The sequence below is a fragment of the Chionomys nivalis genome, chromosome 1, assembly GCF_950005125.1.
Source record: "Chionomys nivalis chromosome 1, mChiNiv1.1, whole genome shotgun sequence".
Lineage (NCBI taxonomy): Eukaryota > Metazoa > Chordata > Mammalia > Rodentia > Cricetidae > Chionomys > Chionomys nivalis.
This window is the reverse complement of record NC_080086.1, coordinates 160,169,579-160,187,505: the sequence shown is the minus strand read 5'-3', so window position 1 is coordinate 160,187,505 and position 17,927 is coordinate 160,169,579. Positions and strand designations below refer to the sequence as shown.

The 17,927-nt window shown below is 39.4% G+C and overlaps 1 protein-coding gene and 1 pseudogene across 2 annotated transcripts in view; one reads left to right on the top strand and one right to left on the bottom strand.

Annotated features, from left to right (window-relative positions):
* LOC130873162 (TRPM8 channel-associated factor 1) overlaps positions 1–15,589 on the bottom strand; it is a 46,965-nt gene extending 31,376 nt beyond the window's left edge. For both annotated transcript variants that reach the window (XM_057767788.1, XM_057767772.1), the window contains exon 1: positions 15,439–15,589. The gene's annotated coding sequence lies outside the window, so the exon portion shown is untranslated. The remainder of the gene's footprint in view (positions 1–15,438) is intronic.
* LOC130887719 (40S ribosomal protein S23-like) overlaps positions 15,546–17,927 on the top strand; it is a 38,588-nt pseudogene continuing 36,206 nt past the window's right edge.

Sequence of the window (17,927 nt, the reverse complement as noted above, 5' to 3'; positions counted from 1 at the left end):
CTCTCTGACCCCCCAATACCTTCTTCCACACATGAGCTGGTTCTTCTTCCTCTGTCACAGGGTCCCTATTACTAAATCAGTTCTAAGCTCTCTACACCCTTTCTTATTTCTGCTCCTTGATTTCTCTTGTTTTGCTTATGGTTCTTGACCTTCATACTCCCGAGTAAGGAACACTGCTATAAAATTCTGAAAGCACTGAAGTAACTTTTGAGATATTAAGTCTATGTGTCTAGTCACATGTGAGGAAAGAAACAATCTATTGACAATCTATAGTTTAAAGTATTCTTTCAAAGTATTAGTTCAACTCTTATACTGCTAAATTCTCTCAACATGTACTTTCAGTGAAACCTTTACAATCCTACTTTCACAAGGAACATGTTATCACAAAAATAAGGAAAGACTACTTACTTCAAGAACTGGAGGATCAATAACTTTTTGTATTTAAGTTAAAATACTAAGAGTAACATTTTGAAATGAAAGACAAAACTGTTTACTAAACACCCTTAAGTCTCTCTACCCAATAGAAGTGCATACGAATTTTACTTGAAAGCTATAATGACTACCTTAATTGTCATCATAGAACCTTCATCCAGTAACTGATGGAAGCAGATGCAGAGATCCAATACAAAGCACTGGACCGAGCTACTGGAGGCCAGTAGAAGAAAGGGAAGGGCGGTACTATGAGCAAAGGAGTCAAGACCATGAAGGTGATACCCACAGAAACAACTGTCTTGAGCTAGTGAGAGCTCATTGGCTCTGGACTGATAGTGGGGTAACCTGCATAGGACCAAATTAGGCCCACTGATTGTGGGGGACAGTTGTGAGGCTGGGGCAGTCTTTGGCTCTACTGGAAGTGGGACCAGTATTTATCCCTAGTGCTTGAACTGACATCTTGGAGCATACTCTTTGCAGGAATACCTTGCTAAGCCTAGATATAGGGGAAAATGCTTTGGTATTGCCTTGAAGTGTCAGACTTTGTAGACTCCCAGTGGGAAGCCTTACCTTTTCTGAGGAGTGGATGAGGGTGGGGTGAGCTGGGGGAAGCGTGGAGCGAAAGAAGGAGAGGAAGTGGGAATGGGGATAGCTATGTAAAACTCGAAAAGATTGTATTAAAAATTCTTAATATAAAAGAAGTATATATACATTGCAGCAGTTTAAATATGAGGTATCCCCCCCCCCCAAAGGCTCATTAGTTGAAGGCTTAGTTCTCAATTCTTAGCTTGACTGCCAGGTGCTTAGATCATGAAGGCTCTCACTTCAGACTCTAAACTAATTGGCTAGTAAGAAGTAGGACATAGTTAAAAGTGGGTCACTTGTTGAGCACCTTTGAGACTTACATTTCACCTCAGACATTTTCTTTCCTCCCCTCTTTGCTTCCTGACTAAGATGAGGTGAGCAGCCTCGAGAAAGCCTGCCTGACCACTGTAGTCTTTCCTTGTCTCAGCCCACAGCAATGGAGCAAATCTTGCAAGGATTGAAACCTAAACACACCAGCCTGAGCAAACAATTCCTCTTTCAAGTGTTTCTCTCTCTCGGCTATTTATCACAGAGATAAGTCTAACACATACATTCACTTAAAACAGAAAAACCAATTTTACAAATAAATTTCAGAATAACGTTCATCTGAGGATAAGACAGTGAATGTCCCCAACTGAGATCTAGATTATTTTTAATTTTTTTATTTTGTTTTGTTTTACACATTGTTTTTAAACACTTTTAAGTACTGATCCAAAAATGTTTTGAGTTTGCAAAAATTCATAAAGCTACATAAACATCTATGCTTCACTGTTGATACATTTTCTTGCAAGTATTATGCTAATAGGAGGTTATGGAAGTTATTTTTTTGGTTGTAAAATTATTTCAATTAGATGTCCCATGTTAAACCACAAATAAAAGACTACAAATACAGAATATAAGTGTGCCACTATGATATAAAGGTAAGGAATATGCAAAGTCAAAATAAAGGAAAACTAGGGATGCTGAGAAGAAAGTACAGGAACTACCTTTCACCATGACTTTGAAGAACCTAGGAGAATGAATTAAGAGTGACTTTATGGGATCACCAGCTCACAACAGCACCAGCAAGCTCACATTTGTGAAGGGTGTGATTTAAGGCTCACTGACAAGAGGTGACCTTCTTTAGAGTAAGTTTAGCAAGAAATAAGTTACTCAACAAAAAAGAAATGAATACAACTTCCTTATCTCAGCTTTCCTGGAGGATGAGGGGAAAGCATTCAGGATTCATAACTAACTTCATATTAGCCACACATACAGATTTACAATCCAAATGATTGTTACTTTTACTAACTGAAAACTCCAAGCAAATAACATATTTTGAAATAGTCCCACTTTGGTAGTATTTCAGGTATGTAGAAACTAATACAGGTTGTTTCCGGAGAACGTTAACTTCAATGTATACAAAGAATTGTTACAGAGGAAAAAAACAAAACTTCACACAAAAGAAGCACCTCACAATGACAGCTGTATAAAGTCAACAGACATTCCGGGAAGGACCATGAATAGAAATCATCACAAACAATATATCGGAAACAGGTAGAATTCAGAGAAGTGTTAGGCATGGAATATAAACTAACCACATTTAACAGACAGAAAACAAAGGAGAAAATGTAAAACAAGTCTGAACATAACATAGCTATATTTATAAGATATCAAACAGAATTAGAAATGAAAAATAGGATAGTTAAAATATAATGTTCACAATAAAAACAGTTCTTGAATAGATTAAATAGATGATTACACAAAATTAAATGTAAATTATTGCAGTGAATCTAGAACAGAGGAAATTTAATAAAAATTGCTGGACTGGATTTAAAGTAGAGGAAAGCAAAAAAAATGCAGAAAATGCAAAAGAATGAATGAAAGCTATGGAGGGCAGATTAAGAAAATTCAACATGTACCTGCTCTGATCTCTAAGTGAATGTAAGAGAAAATCATACGAGAATAATTTTTGGCAGAAGTAACTGCCATTAATTTTCTATAGTTCTATAGAAGTCCCAGTTCTCAGATCCAGGATGCCTAACACATTCAAACAAGACAGATCTTGTTGTATATCCTAGTGAACTCAATAGCAAAAAGAATCAACGGCATGACAATGGGTGAGTAAGAGCTATTCTAGTGGTCATAGAATTGCGATCATTGGAAAGTAGCTGACAGCTTCACAGCACACAGCCTTCTCTGAAACAAGAGACAATATGATGATATTTCAACATAAACAAAAAACTAGGTAATCTGGAAATTTACAGCCTGCAAACTACCTCTTAAACATTTTTTTTTCAGGCCAACAAGTAGTGAGAATTTATCAGATCTGATGAAGGGAAATTCAAAAGAATGTATCTTAAGAATGAGGACAAAGATCTGAGCTGTTAGGGCATAATGGTGAGAGGTAAGCTACTCTCACCTTGAGAAACTTATCTTTGGCACAAGACCCACTAAAGATAGAAAGGAAGAAAAAAAACCCCGGAAAATATAGAGTCTCTTCGAAAGACTAGACAACTCAAGACCTTTTGATGAGGGTTTCAAGAGACAAGTCCTCCAGGAACAGAAAACTCAGAACTCCACCTGCCCTGAAAACTTTTTCCTCTCGAATATTTTGCCACTCATAGTGCAAAATAACTGAGGCCGCTGTCAACCCCATTCGTTAGCTTGAGGTTAGCAAACAAACCGGAGCTCAAACATAGACCTCAGAAGGAGAGCCTTGAAAACAAAGAATAAAAACTCTACCTGAAGATTTCCTTTTCTCTTCGGCTGTTTCCTATGATACTTGCAGGAAAGACCTCCAAGAAACCTTGTTGAAACGTCATTCATTTCAGTACCTGAAAACACGGTAGTGGACATCAAGATAAAAAAAGAAGGTTTCTGCACTCCCGCTGTGATTGCAATTGACACATAGGAAAACTCACCGTTTATCAGTAAGGGTCACGTTTTGGCAATAAAGACCATGTTTTCAGAGCAAAGTCAAACCTGAAGTGGACCAGTACTAACGGAAAGGTGTCAAAGTTTTCTTCTAGACCAGTGGGCCTCAACCTTCCTAATGCTGCAACCCTTTAATACAGTTCCTCATGCTGTGGTGACCTCCAACCATAAAATCATTTTTGCTGCTACTTCATAATGTAATTTTGCTACTCTTATGAATGGTATATAAATACGTATGCTTTCTGGTGGTGTTAGGCAACCCCTGTGAACGGGTCATTCAAACTTCAAAGGAATCTCATAGGTTGTTAAATAATGTTATCTATACCTTTATCTCTAGTCCTCTTGGATGGCAGCAACATCAACCAGAACCTTAGAATTTTCACCAACAATGTCTTAAAAATCAGTGAAAAGTTGAAGGAAGCTAAGAAGTAAGAAATTCTGCCTAGAACTGAAGAAAAACAACAGATAAGAGAAATAGATTTTTGAGTGGTCCTGATAGGTAGGAGATGACTCAACAGGTAAGGGCTGGTACTACTATTGTAGAGTATAGGAGCTCAGTCCAAGCCCCCACACCATGGCTGCTCACAATCACCTGACTCCAGGGCATCTGACCTCTTCCTCTGGCCTCTGCAGGTGCTGCATCCACATGCACAAACACATAACACATATATGCATTAAAAACAAATCTAAAAAAAAGTGCTGAACAAAATTATGAGGCATGGCAAGATGTGTACAATTGGTGTTCTAAGGGAAAGGAGAGAAAGAGAAACAATATACTGATAATTAATGTCTGAGAATTACTTAAGGCAGATGAAAAACATTAAAATACAATCCAAGAATTTGTGAGCTTCTGAGCACAATAGAGAGAAATCCACATATTGCATAGTGAAGCTGCTGGAAATCAGATTTACAGAGATCTGAAGAACAACCAGAGGCAAGGATACTCTCTACTCAAAGTTTCCAAAATATAGCTAGCTTTCAAAAGAAATGAAGGAAATAGGAACAGTACAGAACTGGAAGAAAGAAACTAAAATCTACCAACCAACAATTCTGTGCATAGCAAAAATATCTCTCAAAGTTAAAGACAAAATAAAGACAGTTTTAGATAACCACAGTCAGAATAAATTTGGGACCAGTAGAATACAATACAGGAACTGCTAAATGGAGCTCTTCAGATTAAGCAAAACTACAAAGACAGAAACACCACACTGTGGGAAGACACAGAATGTACTGTAGAGAGTAAACCATGTACAAATGTAAATGAATATTGGCTTCTGAAAATAAACAAACATCAGATCATGTGGTAGACTATAACGTGAAATCAATTATAAGATTAATACAGCTGAATGACTGGATTTATGGAGATTAACTGACTAAAATCTTGTTTTTAAAATAGATAAATATAATAATTTGAGGTTATAATGACTGTAAGGTAAGTCATAAAATGCATAATTACCATAAAAAGTGATAAAAATTATATTATTCAAAAATAATACAAGAACTGGGAGATGGCTCAGTGGTAAGAGTGCTTGCTCTCCAATGATGTGGAATCCTTAGCATTCACTTAAGCAACCAGGTGGCAGAACTCAAACCTATAATCCAGTGCTGTGAGTTAGAGGCAGGAGGATTCCCTGACTTTCCTGGCCAGGCACTGTCGAAGAAAGACCAAGTCCCAGGTGCAGTGAGTCACCTTCCCTACAGGGAATAAGGGGACAGAGAGGACACACATTTTTCTTATTTGATCTCTGTGTAAGAGTGTTCCCCTAACTCACATGTGCTGGACCCACGCAACACACACATCCGCATCCACATGAATAACATAAAATACCAAATTCCAAAGGAAGTGGAAAATAAACAAAAGAACAAAGAGAAAACAAGGCTCAACTTAGGAGACTCCAACCCCATTGTTAGTGACACGTTTGTTTCCTTCCTAACTGATGTGTTGAAACTCAAATTGCCAAGGAAGTGGAGACTTTGGGAGGCAATGAGGTTTTAGATAATGTCATAAATGTGGAGTTTCTGTGATTAGCTTCCTTGCAGGAAGAGAAAGAGACTAAGATTTCTCTCAAGTATCAGTGGAGACACAGTGAGAATGCACCCATCTAGAAACCAGGAAGCCTGCCCTCACCGGACACAGCACTGTCCCATCCCTATATTACATGCTCAAGCCCCCAGAACCATCAGGAATAAAGCATATTGGGTCTAGCCTACAAAGTCTAAAGGAAATTTGTTGCAGAATCATGAAGTGACTAAGATACCCATTAATCAATAATTGTATTAAACATAAATGGGCTGAAAATCTACCTTTAAAATGAACTTTATTTAAAAAAAGACCAGATGCTGGCAAGATGGCTCAGTGGGTAAAGGCATTTGCTGCTAATCCTGAATCTGGTTATTCATGTTTGCATAACAAGTATTCTTATCCAGTCCCCAGAATCCATATGGGGAGGGGAGAATAGATTCCCACAAACTATCCTCTGACCCTTACACACACACACACACACACACACACACACACACACACCATGTATATGCCTCTTCCCACAAGTAAATAAACACCCACAAAGCAAATAAATTTTGTAAAGAGAATTATTTTCAATATGTAGATGTGGATCTTGAAAGTTGCTAAAGTTTTGTCTTATTTTATTTTGAGACAGGTTTCATTGGTTAGCCCTGGCTATCCTGGAACTCATTATTTAGAGTTAAGGCTCACAGAGATCTCCCTGCCTCTTTTGTTCAAGTTCTAGAGTATAAGCATGCTCTACCATATCCAGGTTATTGAATTTTGATTTTAAGCATCCCTTCAAAGGCTCAAAAGGTAAAGACTTATTCTTTGATGGCTAATAGGATACTGTAGAAACATTCAGAGATGGGGGTCTAGTGTAAGGCTTCTGGTCACTGAAGGTGTGACAATGAAGGTGGAAAACACACCCTTTCTTTTCTGTCTTGTCCTAGCAGTGATGTTAAAGGCTTCGTCCTACCGTGTATTCCCTGATATGATATAGTATCTCATCTCAGGACCAACAGTAACAGGTCCAATTAGTTATGAACTTGACACTTCCAAAACTGAAACTTCAACCATCTCTCTTTTTAAGTTGGCGATCTCAAGCATTTGTTAACAGTGACAAAAAGATGGCTGACATCAAAGGAAATTAGTAACAGGTTAAGCAACACCAGTGCAGCTAATGTTGCTAGATAGAAATTTAAAGCAAAAAATCACAATACTAAAATAACTGATTCTACAGAACACAAAACAGTCTTAAATTTGTATTCTTAATAAGATAATTCAAAATTTATGAATCAAAGTCAACATCAAAAAAAGTGAGAAATGAATCTGCAAACAGAGTTAGCAGATTTAAATATATGTTTCTCACCTATTCAACAAAACCTATTCAATAAAACAAGGGCCAAGAGATCAGTAAGGAGATAGATTATTTGAATAACATAAATGATAAATTGGATCCTATTAAATGTATAGAACATATACATTACAAATGATAGAATGCATTATTTGAAGAGTATGTGAAACATTCTCCCAAAAGAGATCATATATTGGGCATAAAACAAGTTGAAGGTTTTCACGCATAAGGAATATAATCACTGATAATAATGGAATTCAAATAAAAAGAATAATCATTAGAAAATTTATTTATTTGAAAGAATATGTTTGTGTGAGTGTGTGAGTATATCTGTGTGTACTGTGTGTGATCGGTGTGTACTGTGTATGTGTGTGTGAGTGTGCTAGCGTGTATGCTATGTGTTTGCAGGCATGCATGTGTCATCCTAGTAGTCATGTGTGTGAAGGCCAGAGGCGGACATCAGGCGTCTTCCTCAATCATTCTCTATGTTATTTTTTAAAACAGGATCTCTTACTACACCCAGCACTCACCAATTAGCTAGAATGGCGAGCCAGCAAGCTCTGGGTATCCTCTGGTCTGCAACTCCACTCAGCACCAGGGTTGCAAATATGTGTGCTACCAAGCCCATCTTTGTATGTGGGTACTGGCAATCTGAACTCAAGTTTTCATGTTTCCATGACAGGGGCTTTACTTATCATGCCATCTTCCCAGCCCTGAAATAATAAGTTTCTAAATAGCTTAGGTCAAATGAGAAATCATAGTGGAAATTAGAAAATATTTAAACTCAAGAGTTACAATAGCAAAAATTGTGGAAGGAAAAAATGTCAACAAAATTTTGAATAAAATCTGACTGCTTGGGGAAAACTGTAGCACTAAGTGTGTGTGTGTGTGTGTGTGTGTGTGTGTGAGAGAGAGAGAGAGAGAGAGAGAGAGAGAGAGAGAGAGAGAGTAAACTGAGCTTCCCTCTTAAATTAGCTGGAAAAATAATAGCTTAAAGTTAAAGAAAGTGAATGGAAGAATAATGAACATACAAGCAGAAACCAAAATCTTTTTTTAAAAAAATTTGCAGATTCACAGGAAACAAAAGCTGCTTTTAATGAACCTAAGTAAGAATGATTAGTAAACAAAAGAGGGAGGGAGGGAGCAAGGTAGGGAGGAAGAGAGAGAGAGAAAGAGGGGGAAAGGGGGAAGAGAGAGAGAGACAGAGAGAGAAAGAGTGGGAAGGAGGGAAGGGAAGGAGAGTGAGAGTGAGCTGTTAGCTGCTTATTAGAAATGCAAAGGCTATGCTGTCAAAGTCCCAAAGGGCACTGGGAATATGGTGAAGTGATGCAGGTATCTCAGTGTAACAAATTATTGAATGTAAACTTGACAGATTCAAATGAATTTTCAATTTCTGTCAAAACAAAATCCATCCAAAATGACACAAGAAGTAGAAATATAAACGATCCTATCCATTACAGTTATTTAATTAAAACTTCAAAGACACCCCACAAGATGTTTAGATCAAGAAATAATCTTTAGTAAATTCTTTAAGCATTTAATACAATACAATGCTAATATACATTTAAAAATTCAAGAATATTTTTTCTAAAATCTAATGATAAAGAATAAAGTCAGTATATAAAGTACTGCTCAATAAAAGACATTAAAACTCTATGCAAAAGCTTAATGTCGTGGTGCACACCTTTAATCTTAGCACTCAGGAGGCAGAGGCAGATGGATCTCTACACAGAGACTATTGGGCTAGCAAGAGAAAGACAGTCAGACTGTTTCAAAATGAATCCATGAATAAACATATTGACAAATTCTAAGCAAAGTCTTGGAAATCTAAGTTCAGTGACATTTTTTTAATGAGTCTGGAAATAGATATATAATATACAGTTATTTGCTTTACCACAAATCAGTTCAATCCATGGATGTCAAGATATGTTTTCAATAACTAATTCTTGACTGATTAGGTATCTGTGTGGGGAAAAAAATAAACCCTAGCTCATATCACGTTATGCACAAAGAATAATTTGAAATAAACTACAGTTTTAGTGCCAGTAGGGTATAACTAAGCATAGGGCAGATCTGGGGAACTAGGGAGACAGTTTTACTAAAGAGGACTCAAGTACTAACTACAAGTGTTTTGTTTTGACTACAAAAGTAAAAGGATATTTACTAGCTGGGTGTGAGGGCTCACACGTATGAGACTTGGGAGACTAAAGAAGCAACATTACTGTGAATTCAAGTATCAGTTATAAAGAGAGATCATGTTTCAAAATGCGTTATTTTTTAATGATATAATTAAAATTAAGCAAAGTGACACAGTCATTTTTATTAGAAGCCCTTATTATCAAAGTGAAAAGGCAAGCTAAAACGGAAAGCATATTTGAAATTCATTCATGCAATGAAGAATGCTCATGCATATCCAGCACATGATAGAAACCTATGTCCTATCCCCAAATGAACAAAACACCCAAAGACTTACAAAAGAGGAAATCTAAATGGCCAGGAAAGGGGGAAAAAAAAAAGAAAAGAAAGAAAGAAATGTTTCATGTAACTTTGCAATGAGAAATTCCAAATTCACCTTACAATGAGAAACCTTGGTATAATTTTCTGTATTTGATAACTCTTGCAGACAAAGTTTTTACAGGCAGAGTTTTAATGAGGATACATACGATTGGAAAGTGTAACAATTTTAAAGGTATACATATAACACTATGTAATTAGACGGTATGGATTCTTTCCAACCTCAAAGAAAACTGAGTTTCAATGCTAGATTTTGTTTTTTGTTTTGTTTTTGGTTTTTTGTTTGTTTTTTGATTTTTTTGAGACAGGGTTTCTCTGTAGCTTTGGAACCTGCTCTGGAACTAGCTCTTGTAGACCAGGCTGGCCTTGAACTCACAGAAATCCTCCTGCCTCTGCCTCCCGAGTGCTGCGATTAAAGATGTGCACCGCCACTGCCTGGCTTCACTCCTAGTTTTAATAACTCAGCGGAGACTGTATCCTATTCTTTGACTACAGGGTGAGGCAGGCTGCATTTACTACAGGATATGAAAGAAGCTTCTTATGACCAACTGGAAACTGAAAGGTGCATTTCCGGACTAAGGAGATGTCTCAGTTGATAAAGCTCTGGTCATAAAAGCATAAAGACATGAGTTCAAAACCGCTCACAGAAAGGTAAAAAGCTTGGCATAGTGGCGTGTGTAATCCCAGAACCTGAGAAATAAGGACAGGTGTCTGTAGCTCACAGGCTGGCCAGCATCACCCAATTGGTGAGTTTGAAAATGAGATGGACAGATCTTGAAAAGCAATGTCTAAAGATTGACCTCTGGTCTTTGTATGTACACATGTTCACCCTGTCACACGCAAACATGCACATACTGTATGTACACATGAAACATATTTCTAATGAAAATCTAACTAAAATAAGACCATGGTGCTAATTATAAGTCCTTAAAGCTGTAACCTAAGACTGCTGATATCAAAGTTTGTGGGGTATGGCTAAAATGTAGCAACAGAGCTTCAAAACTTTAAAAGTTTAGGAAGAAAACTCAATGAGCTAAGTACATAAATTTTGGACTTTAAAATAAGTGAAAAGCTAATGAGGTTAAAAAAGTGTGTGTGTGTGTGTGTGTATGTGTGTGTGTGTGTGTGATAGCCAATAAAGAACACCAAATTCTGGCAAAACAATAAAAAATTGGAATAAAAAAGTTTGCCCATATTACTAAAGAAAAGGTCATATCAGTTGGAAACAGAACGATTTAAACCAATAAAGATTCTATTCCATGAATATGGAATACATATGCACAGTTTATCAAAAATTGATGACTTAAGAAAACCTAAATAGTCCTATAATTTTATTTTAAATAATGAAATAATTTTATTCTAATTAACTTAAAAATAAAAACATACAGCTAGTTTTAAAAAGGCGTCTTCAGCTGGAAGGCAGTGGTGCATGCCTTTAATCCCAGCACTTGGGAGACAGAAATAGGTAGATCCCAGTGAGTTTTAGGCCAGCTTGGTCTACAAAGTGAGTTCCAGGGCAGCCAGGATTACAAAGAAAAATCCTGTCCAAAAAAAAAAAAAAAAAAAGGCAAATCAAAAAAGCATCCCCTATAATTATTCAAGTAATTAAACCAACAAACCTAAAATCCCCCAAACTTCAAACCCAGAAGGTTTTACTAATCAAGGATTAAATAACTGCAATATTGTACAGATTTTTGTGATAGGCAAGAACGCTACCCATACCATTTTGAGATGATACCAATAGCAGATCAGGATAGCAGGACAGCACAGAATGGGTTAACTACAGACCAATGTTTAAATCACACAAAAGTAAATAATGCTTGTTTTTATGCTATGTATAAATGCCATGACATATACACTAGAGAAGGTTCATTCTAGAAGTATCAGCTAGCTTACTATTGGAAGTTAAATGCTATATATAGGCCTTGCCACCTAAACATAGTTAAAGAAAAATAATTATATGATGCTTTCTCTTGTTAAAAAGGTTTATTTTATTTTGCCTTATGTTTAAGCATGTGGGTATGTGCATGTGAGTGCAGGATCCCATAGAGGTGAAAGGTGTTGGCTCCCCACTCCTGGAGTTGGAGTTACAGGGGACAGTGAGCTACTCCAATCCTCAGCAAGAGAAGCACACACCCTCAACTGGTGAGCCAGCTCCCAGCCCCGTGAATTACACGATGCTTTTAATAGGCACAGAAACAACTGATGAAACATTCACTTATGATAAACATGACCATCAAATGAAGAATTTACTAGATAGCTATGGAAATGCTATGTTTAAAGTCTATATAGTAAACCTTTCTAAGTGGCATAATGTACTGATGGTCCTCTCCAAAAGAGGAAGGGAGGAAAAATAATTTAAAGATTAGAAATTTGCAGATAAGGAGAAAAACAAAATTGCCATGATTTTTAGATGATATTATTGTCCATGTGGTAAGTTTGAAAGCAGTTACACGTAAATAAAATGAGTAATGAATTCTATCCAATTTGATTGACAAGTAATTGATATATAAAGGCAAGTATATAAATGAGAGTAGGGAACTTAAAATAAATGTATACACATATGAAAAACTTGATTCATGGAATAAATAACCATTGGAATAAATGACAAAGCAATCAATTCTCATGTGGGATAAGACTGACTGCCAAATGCAAAACCATTGGCAGCCTTGGAAATCAATGGAAGACAGTACAATATCTTAATTTATAACCTCAAGGACACAATTGTGTCCCATGTGTGCCTTTGTGTATGTGATATGCACGTATGTGTATATGTCTGTATGTGTATAGATGCACTTGGGTATAGGTTTACTTGAACATGTGTGTTCCTGCTTGTGAAGGCTAGAGGTTAATGTCAGGTGGTTACAGGTACTTGTGAATTACCTGTGAATGCTGGGAATTGAACTCTTCAACAAGAGGAGTACACACCCTTAGTGGCTGAGCCGTCTCTCAGCCCCATGAATTACACAAAGCTTTCAACAACCACAGAAATAACTGATGAAATTGTCTCCACTTTATTTACTGAGTGAGGCAGGTTCTCTCCCTGGACCTGAAATTAAAAATTTGCTATTCTAGCAGGTAATCTTGCCTTGGTGGGGGGAGGGGTCCCCTCTATACTCTCTATTACAGGTGGTCTGCCACACAAGCCTAACTTTTACGTAGTTGCTTAGTACCCAGCACTGATCCTCAGGCTTGTACAGCAAGGGCCTTTATCTACTGAACCATCTCTCCTGCCCCTTGAAAGATACAATTCTTAAACAAGACACACTATAAAAGAAAGTACGAGACACTTTAAATTTCTCATTGAGAGACATGGAGAGATAAAGAGAAAGAAAATGTCAGAAGCAATCTGGAAGCAGATATTTGCAGCATATACGTTATCTAAATATTGACTGAGGCATGGATTGCATTAAGAAAAAACTCCAATGTCAATTAGGTACAGAAAAACAACTTACTAGGAGAATACTTACAAATCAGGTTATCAGACATGCGCATGGAAAGTAGACCCTTGAGCGGCATTTACAAAAGTAGGCTGCCTTTTTAGCTATGTGGATAAACTAAGTAAACTCCTAGCAGAGTACGTCTAGTCCCTACTTGCCAGACTGACTAAAAATGAAATTTGTTATGACAGGTTTGTCAAGCATCAAGATCTCTGATTCTTCATCGGAGGAAGTGCCAGCCAGTCTGGCACTAGAGAAAAAGCTTAGGAATGACCTAATAAAGTTGAAAATGTAAATCTTATGACCCACTCATTCTATTCTTAGATGCAAGCTCTAAGGAAACATCCGCACACATAGTAGGGATGCTAGAAGACATTATCCAGTTGTCATGACAGGCAGTCTTTAGAATGCTCACCTGAAGGCATCCTTGCCTTTGTAAAATCCACCAACGTGTGTGTGTGTGTGTGTGTGTGTGTGTGTGTATGGGGTGGGGGGGTTAATCACTTCTAAGGAACAGAAAAATGACAAAAATAATGGGATGTCACTTTTGAGATTAGGAAAGAAAAAAAGAATCTGGTTCTTGCCTTTCTGTGGCAAGTCCTTATTCTGGGGTGGGGGTGAGGGGAGCAAGATGTCATGTTGCAACGAGCCTCTATAAAGACAGATATGCCTAGCTGAAGTCAGGAAGGTTCCAATTCTCCAACAATCCTGAGTCAGCTCCTATGAGTCTTGAGGTGACTTCAGCCTGAATCAGTAGCCCTTTATTATACAGCGTGACCTCTGGAGACTCCAGCTAAGCCTCTAGTCGATTCTAGATCCACAGAAACGGACAGATAGCAAGGAAATATTATAAGTGGGTTTGTTATTTATTGTTGACTTTTTACTGATTGCTGTTGGGAAAGTTTGTCAATTAAACAACAAATACATCTCCCAAGCTAGAAACCCAGATATCCAACAGTAGATTAAATACAGAGTATTAAACCATAAGAAATAAAAATGAACTAATCATAAACTAATCATAATCTCAGAAATGTAGGAATATACAGGATAATATTCATGATCTGAAAGTATGACAAAACATAAAAAATACGCATATTTCACACATAAACATTAAACTATGCAAAACACCAAGCAAGATGATTAAAAGGACAATCACGAAGGACGACAAGTCTCAGGGAGGGAGGGGCAGGGAAGAGCCTCTCCAATATGGTGTCCAAGGTCCTACAGTGCCTTATTTTCACCAAAAGATGGTCAGGCATTTTGTGATGTAATATATATATATATATATTATTATTTTTAAATTGGTTTGAACAAAGCAAAACAGAATGTGAAGAGCTGAAATGCAATCGGTCCACACATCCTTTGGAGAATAGACAGGTGGCTGACTGGTCAGCCAATAGACAGAGACATTCTATGCTTTACATCTATGTAAGGGGTTCATTCTCAAACATTCACGATTGAGTGTCTAATTGGTAAGATCCTTTTTTTTTCTCCCATTTTGTCCTTTGGGGCGCCCTGCTCAGCAGGTTGAGCCAACCCAGGAGGCCAGCTGCCGGGTGTTTATCGGCCAACTGGAGAATCCAGCACTTGCTGCTGCAGACCAAAGGCATTCCAGACCAGCGTTCTCCGGAATCCCTACGCCCCGCAGCACCCGGCCTGCGTCTCCCCACCCACCTCTCAGTGCAAATTCACTCCAGCACTGGGAGAGGACTTTTACCTGGGAGCAGGGGCAGGAGGCTCAGCAGAGACCTGAGGCCCTAAAAGAATTCTGTGTGGAGCCTCCCTCCGGTGGGTGTGATAAGAACACCTCCGAGGTTCCTTTGATCAAATCCCAGAGGCTCCCTGCTGAACACAAACCTCGCAGCAAGGAAATGAGGCGGGGGAGGGCATAGGAGCGGGGGTGGGGGTGGGGGGAAGGGAGGATGTCCTGGAGAGTGAAGGGTAAACAATAAGGAAACCCTGAAAAAGATACGCTGCAGAGGAAAGCTCAGAAACTGACAGGAAGATCTCCACCGTGGAATACTTCGGCCACCTCGGCACGCCCAGAGTGCCCTTACCAATCCCCCACGCAGCCAGCCCCTGGACACTCGCCACCCTCTCCCTTTCCCGCTGAGCACCCCACCCTTCTGGCAGTGGACTTTGTCACCGCAGGCCTCTCCTGGTGCAGACATGGTCGCTGACCCCCGACTCACTCTTTGCCTCGCTGTTCCCTGAAGTGCAGGTTCCGAGCACAAGGAAACAGCTACAAAGTGGGCACCAGTGGTCTCCAGAGGGAAGAAGCTTCAGGGCTTAGAAGGGAATGGGCGCTGGACCACAGGCTGGGGGACGTGGAAAGTCACGGCAGAGAAGGGGAGCAAGTGATGGGCCGCCCCCAAGAACTGATTGGCTACACGGAGGTGTGGGCGGTGCTTGGCTCTCTGCTTCCAGATCTCAGAGGCCCTGTTTTGTGTCAATTTCTGCTCCAAGATGCAACACTATCTGGGATGGAGATGCAGTTCCACCTCCTTGGACGTGCAGCCGGGCAATTTGTTAAATAATTAAATAATTCTTAACACTATGAGCAACTAGAACATCGATAAAATAACAGATCTTTATAGGAAATGATGCACAATACATTAAGAGAAGAGTTAAATCTATAGGTCCTATATTAATTATAATTAAAAAGTCAAGTTTTGGTAAAATAGTATGATTGCATCTGTTACATCTTACGTAAGAGGAAGCCTAAGACTGAAGGCTTCAGTTCCTGATTCGTGCATCCACAACCATGGAATTGCTATAAAACCATACTTGCTCTGTATGACAAGTTAGGGAAACCTGTGAAAAGCTTGGATTTTTAAAAATAAGTTCTGCTGCATTCTTTTTTACATGTATTTGTTTGTTTAGTTGCATGTGGTGTGTGTGTGTCTGTGTGTGTTTGCGCTTGTGTTTGGGAGGAGCATACAATGCATGGTGAAAGTATACCATTCCACAGCCTGTGTGTGACAGTGGCGGTCCTGGGGGGCAAACTCAGTTTTTCAAGCTTGGAAGACAGTGCCTTTACTCCCTGAGTCGTCTCACTGTTTCAAACGTTTGTATTTTGAAGACTTTTCTCACGTTGTCACAGAGTGTCACAGTTGTAACCTGAGTGATTGTAGCCAGGTCCTGTTCTATGCCGGTTCTTGCTGGCCTCCCTCCTTCAACCGACCTTTGAAGGTTCACATCTCTCTCATGCTGTTCACCCCTCTCCCATCCCTCGGATTGTTCAGTATCCTCCCCGAGGTAGATCAGTTCTATAGACAGACAGCGTAGTGGGAAGATCTTGTCAACAGAACACTTGCCTTGTTCTCTCGGCACAACTTCTTAGCACTTAAAATTCTGCTCCTTCTCAGAATCGGAACGCACTGGGACAATGAGTGAGAAAAGTCTTCGTGAATTCCCAACAGGCCCTCAGAACTATACTGGGAGCCTGATGCTGCCCCCTTTCCCCTCTTCTCCTCCAGGTCTCAGCACTACTTGGCAGAGACCGTGTGAGTAACAGTCAGGGAAGAGTGGAAGCACAGGAGCTGGGAGAAGGTGGGCCTGTGAAGGACCTCAGTGTCGGAGGACATTATAACCTGTGTTTTCTCCAAACTGAGTGAGGACCACCTCCCTGCACTGGCTCTGAGCTTGTGCATCACCAACAGGCCGAGAATGGGGTGGGGGAAGGAAGTGGGAGAGCAGGCCAGTGATCTCCAGGCTGGGGAGAAGAGGACATAGTTCATTAGGTTTGCCACACAAGCAAGACAGTCTGAGTTTGAGCCCTAGAACCAAGTAAAAAACTAGGTGTGGTGGCATAGTCATCCCAGTACTGTGGAGGCTGAGACGGGTGAAACCCTGAGGCTTAATGGAGAGCCAGCCTGCCTACTTGGTAAGCTTTGGGCCAATAAGAGACACTGTCTCAAAGCAAAATAAAATAAAGCAAAAATAAGCAACAACAAACACTCAAAGCTACGGTGGATGACTCCCGAAAAAGTATACTCATGGTTGCCCTATGGCCTCTACATATACCCACACATCAACACGCACGCACGCACACACACACACAAACACACACTAGCACATAAGTTTGTCATCTCCTTGTCTCTGTAAATCCTTTCTGCCGCTTACATTTTGTAGTTCCTTTGTCCACAGAGGAAACTGGATGGCGTGCCTTTGCTCTGGAATGTCAGGGCTAATGCCATAGCTATGTACATAATGAGAACAACACAAACTACAAATGGCCCCTCTGTATGTGTGAGGAGAGAGAGGGGCCTTACTGGCTATCAACTTTGAGAGGAGAAAGGGTATGGCAAGAGAGCAATGCAGCTGTAAGCATCAGCTCAACTACAAGGAGCCCTGCTCTGTTGAAAACAACTGATAATCCCCAAACTCCACCTACATCAACAGCTCCCATGCCACACTCAAATTCTGCTCCACAGAAAGATCAGAATCGTGCAGCTCTCCCCATGGTGGCCATATAAATTAGTGCCTGACCTTTGGAGGCACTTGGATTTGTCATCATGTCTCTAAAGGTTCACTGCATCATGTCCCCCTTGGTGGGTAAAGGGCAATCTCAGCCATGTGGCAACTTGAGTTGAGAAAGGGAGACAGAATTGCAAAACACTTGGAAAGTCTCCAAAAGAAAAGTTAAGGATGAGGCATCTTGTGACTCCCTGGGCTTTTA